The sequence below is a fragment of the Hypanus sabinus genome, unplaced genomic scaffold (genome assembly GCF_030144855.1).
Source record: "Hypanus sabinus isolate sHypSab1 unplaced genomic scaffold, sHypSab1.hap1 scaffold_262, whole genome shotgun sequence".
Lineage (NCBI taxonomy): Eukaryota > Metazoa > Chordata > Chondrichthyes > Myliobatiformes > Dasyatidae > Hypanus > Hypanus sabinus.
The window spans coordinates 279,074-284,497 of NW_026780749.1; the positions used below are offsets into that span (position 1 = coordinate 279,074).

The following is a 5,424-nucleotide window of genomic DNA, read 5'->3' on the forward strand; positions in this document are numbered from 1 at the left end:
CTCAAACTGCAGCGCAATGGAATAGAAACCTTAATGCCAATAAAAATGTAACACCCTGACTATGTACCAGCTGGCAGATTTATAGATTTTTACACTCATTGTGCAAATTTCATTTCTCTTACGACTCTGATCAATCCCCCTCTGGGCAGCTTAAACGCTTTGTAGTTTGCTGCTTTACCGACTTGTAAAAGTAAAAGAATCAAATGCAGAGAACGGATATTTCAGCGTCAGTGTAAAGAAGTGGACTTCATTCTTTCACTGAAGTGGGCAGCACGGTCTCTGAACGTGAAAAGCTTTCGCCGGTTTCATATCCCTCATTGTACAGAGTCCCCATTGCTCTTTTGTCCAGCGAGCGACCCCCCCTATTGCCATAGACAAATCGGTTCGCTGACCTTCCGTCAAAATCACCCTCGCCAATCGTCAGTGAGCGGTGTAATTGTCCGATATCAACAAATCTTGTCAAATGACGTGCAACCTACCTAGCTCCCATTCGTGTATGCAGATGTCAATCCAACGTGTTATCCAGTTACGGAAAGGGTTTCACCCAAGAGTTGTTCCCTCCCACAGACTCTGACTGCTTCTGCCTCCCTAAAGTCCCGTCAATACCGAGCAAAGCTCAGTACAATGTCCCATTATATAACATTAATATCAATAGGCTTCTGATCGAAGCTGGGGGCGCTGTCAGGGCGTCGAAATAAAGGCCGGCGACACAAGTTTATCTCCTCTCTCCTGGGGAGACGGTCGAAGATTTGGTGGAGGTGACCGGCCGACTTTTGACCGGCAACTGCTGTATGGGGGGGAGGGAGGATTGAGAAAAAAGTCTGGGCCAGCCAGATCTTATTGAATGCCAAGGCTGGCTGAAAAGGACTAGACACTCCCCTTCTTTCTGTTGTCTGTCTGTTTAAAGAAAAGGAATAAACAGCCTTTCTTGGGCCTGGATGCTCTCCCGTGGATATAATAGTTCGCAATCTATGGCATCAGTTTGCCTGAGGAATCATTTCCAAGGCTGAAACTGGCACAAGATTGATATCCATCTTTTGTTAATGACGCAGAATTGTACAATATATGTTTTGCGTACTGTCTGTCTTTTCGTGCCTGCAATGATGCTGCAAGTCTTTCATTGTACCTGTTCCTCACCGTCCCTGTGCACACGGCAATAAACCCGGCTGGACCTGACAACACTCACTGAGATTTGAGCAGTGATGACCCCGTGCAGATGAGTCAAGGAGATGTCGGCAAACTGAGTGAGTAGGACCAGAGTCCAATATGGGAAATGTATGGTCACCCTCTTCTACAGAGAGACAGCGTCTCTGAGTGGATTGAGTTGCAGTGAGGAGTGAAGAAGATCAAACCTACATTGTATCGATTGCAAGTTATTGTCTGTAAGACCTCGCACAGTTATTTCCATCTTTATTGAGACTGCACCTGCGATATTTTTCTCAATGCCATGTTCTGCTCGTATATTTTGTGGTTTTATGGTGCTGAATCAGGCGGATGCAGGTAAGCATAGACAGGAATCGGGTTCTTGTGGAAGCAATGAATACACAAAATAATTTAAAATAAGCACATTAAATAAACAGGCAATATCTTAATTCCCTGACCAGGAATCGAACCCGGGCCGCGGCGGTGAGAGCGCCGAATCCTAACCACTAGACCACCAGGGAGACTGGTAAAGTTCTGACTACAACAGTAGACTACTACAAAACCAGCAAAATATGAAACAAAACCTAAAGATGAATAATAATGAATAAACATGATAAATATTGTCACGAATCTACTGCTCAGCACTTTGCAGACCGCGTGCTCACCCAATGCTTCAGTTTAAGAAACACTCTGGACTCTGAATGAATCAGTGGGAAACACTCGTTCTCCAGTGTCTTTATAAAGATGGTAACATTCAGATTCTCTTATGAGCCCTGGTTCGTTTTTGTTTCTGTCTGTCGCCTCGAAGCAATTCAGTACTCTGCCCTCCGATTCCCGTGGCATTGTTGCCGATACATCTGGTGTCTTGTTCCTTACCCTCCGCCTGGGTGGAGGTAGAAGAAAGAAACCCAGACGTTCAGAATGCACGAAATATGGTCTGGGGATGGAATGCTGGGCTTTTTGATCGTGCTCTAACCGTGGTTGAGTGTGCGGGAGCCCCTGGTACTGAGGATGATGTGCTGGTGACAAATAAGCCGAGATTTCTTTAAACAAGCCTGATAGAAACCTCCGCAATGATTTGAAAGACCTCAGGGTAGGCAGTTCCTTCTTTGCTGGTCGCGGCACTCAGTACATGGTATGCTTGCTTAACATCTGCTCTGGCGGGATGTGAAGTGCCGTCCGGATCAATGAGGAGAACCTCTCGGTAAGCAGCACCGACAGAACTCAATCATTGGGTGTTGTGATTGGGAGAACAAGAGTGCGGCAAGACCGCTATATATGGAGAGCATGTAGAGTTAATCATGAAACAACACCGCTCTTCCACCGCCCCCACCCCCAGCACCACAATACCCTCTTATCTCCGAACGGTGGATCGAGAATCCTTCCGGCTGATCCACCGAACTGAGCCATGTCTCCATGAAACAGAGAGGACAGCAGCCCCTCATCTCTCTCCGAAACCGCAATGTTGCGCTGTTTTCAAGTCATTGGCCTTTGGCTAAGAAGATGCCGGGCAGGGGATTCTTCATCGCCCGTCGATTTAGTCTGGCTTGAAGTCTTCCGAACCGACCCCTTTCCCTGCAATGGTAATGTCCGACCTTCGCTGATCGCTGAAAGGTGCCGCACCTGCATTCCTGAGAGTCAAGTCCACCTGGTCTTTCAGCAGCTCGTTAAACTGCCGATTAATTTATACAGTTCAAATGTACGTTTCTTAAAGGGAAATTAGGAGCTTCATATTGCGGCCACAGTGGTTCGGCAGAAATACATCGAGACATTTTGCGATCTGTCAGTAATACGTCGCGTGTATCGCCAGTACCATCGTGGATCTTTGGATTTATAAACAAATCTCAACATTCCTAAAGCCTTATCAATAATGTAGACATCCCGCTCTTACTGGAGCCTACAAAATGCATCACCTAGCACCTCATCTCTCTCCCGTCTATCCCCCTCCCGCTTTCTACCGGCACAAAACACCCGACTCCGATCTTTCTCCCCATCGAAAATCTTTCACCAGCTCCCGATCAGGAACAGGAACATTAGCGATAGACAATATGGACCAGTGCGTAGTAGATCATGTCTAACCAATCTCACAGAGCTTTACAAGTAGTAATCTGGAATGGTGTTGAAGGCAAAGCTGTGGATGCCGTTTACAGGATCTTCGGCAAGAAATCTGCAAGGTTCCGTACGGGAGGATGCTCGGGATGGTTCAGTCGTTTGGCTTTCACAATGAGGAAGTAAATTGGATTCGCCATTGGATACGTTGGGGAAGCTAGAGTGTGGTAATAGATGATTGTCTCTCTGACTGAGGACCTGTAATGAGTGGAGTATCCCAGGGATCGTTGCTGTGCCCCTTGTTCCTTGTCATCCATATCCCTATCTGGATAATAATGTCGTTAAATGGATCAGCAAATTTGCCGATGATAACAGCATTACAGGTGTAGTGGACAGCAGGGGAAGAGTACCGGAGCATAAAGCGGGATCTGGACCAGCTGGAAAAACGGGTTGAAAATTGTCAGATCGGACTTAACACGCACAGTCCTGGACCCTGGCTGGTCCGACACAATGAGAAATAGGGCACTGAGGAGGACGATAGAACAAACGAATCTGGGAATACAGGTCCATAATTCAATGAAAGTTGCGGCGAAGGTAGACATGGTAAAGCTTTTCGCACATTGGCCTTCCCGGACCAAAGGATGGAGTACAGGAGTTCGGAAGTTACGTTGTTACGGTTTACGGCTTTGTTGGGGCCCGAATTGGAATATTGTGAGCTGTTGAGCTCAACTACCTGCAGGAAAGATGCAAATAAAATTGAAAAAATTAAGAAAAATATTACACGACTATTGCCGGAACTGAATGTTTTGAATTAAAAAGGAAAGCTTACATATGTCAGCACTTTATTCCCGAGCGGGTAGAAGACTGAGGGGAGATTTGCTAGAGATATACAACATTATGAGGCGTATAGAGAGTGTAAACGCAAGCGGGCTTTCTCTACTGATGTTGGGCGAGAATGCAACTGGAGATCATGGGTGAAGGGTGAAATGTGAAATGTTTAAGGGGATCATGAGGCGCATCTTCTTCACTCAGAGGGTCGACAGAATGTGGACAGTGCTGCCAACGCAAGTGGTAATTGAGATTCCGATGTCAAAGTTTAAGAGATGATTGGAGAAATACACGGATGAGAGGGATATGGATGGCTACGGTCCGGGTGAGGTCGATGAGAGTAGACAGTTTAAATATTTCATCAAGGCCCGAACTTACTGAAGACCCAGTTTCTGTGCAGTGGTTCCCTGTGGCAGCCTGACTGTATGCCTGGGTTAGAACCTTAGTGTCTCACAGCATCGACCAATCTAGAAAGTCGGTAATACTGTTCGATCCCTCTGTCCTTGCACACACTGAAGCATGGAGATTGAGTTAATGGATGGTTACAGCATGAGGAGATGGAAGCTTTGAAAATTCTGTATTCTCCGACAGTCTGCGATGGTTTTGAAGGAAGACAAGAGTGAGTTCAGGTATTTGCTTTGCCTTCGCTGCGTTTTTAGTTTGTGTAGTTTTGTATGTTTCGTTTATTAATGATTTCAGATGGAGACACGGATTCCACACCGGCCATGTGGATTCAGGGTTATAAAGATCGAAATATGAGCGTATCTACACTCGATGCAATAAAACCACGTTTCAGAGGTAAATTGGCATTACGATAAATTAGTGTGTACTGGGATTGGGATTTTCGAAGGCTGGATCTTTTAATAAGCACTGAAAGCTGCTGCTGATCACTTTGAAATGCTGGTTTCAAGTTGTCGGGCTCCATCAGACTCGCAATAGTGTTGCAAAGTATGCCAGAATTTCAACTCTTCATGCGAAACACGGATGTCCTTTGTCGTCCAGCCAGAATTTACTCTGTCTACTATATCATCTGCCTACTGTTAGGAAGCCAATTCTGAATCAATGCAGCCAGGTTTCCTCGATCCCATGTCTCCTCACTTTCAGAATGAGTCCACTATCGGGAACTTATCAGACACCTGACCAAAATGAAAGGTCCCACATCGACTGCTCTGATTCAACTGTTAGATTTATTTTCACGTTTTCAAATAATTCAATCTGGCCCATTAACGACAGCATGCCATGCTTTCTCTCCGTAGCCAGACTACGTTTCTCCAAATACGCATAAATTCCCTCTTCAATAATCCTCTCCATTAGTTTACCCACTACTGATGTAAGACTCCCCGGTCTATAATTCCAAGAAGTATCCCTGTTATTTTTCGTCAACAAATGAATAACATTTTCCAC

At 45.6% G+C, this 5,424-nt stretch overlaps 1 non-coding gene across 1 annotated transcript; it reads right to left on the reverse strand.

Moving 5' to 3' along the window:
• Positions 1-1,592: 1,592 nt before the first annotated feature.
• trnae-cuc (transfer RNA glutamic acid (anticodon CUC)) lies at positions 1,593-1,664 on the reverse strand. The gene has a single exon. It is a non-coding gene; the product is annotated as a tRNA-Glu (tRNA).
• Positions 1,665-5,424: the final 3,760 nt, after the last annotated feature.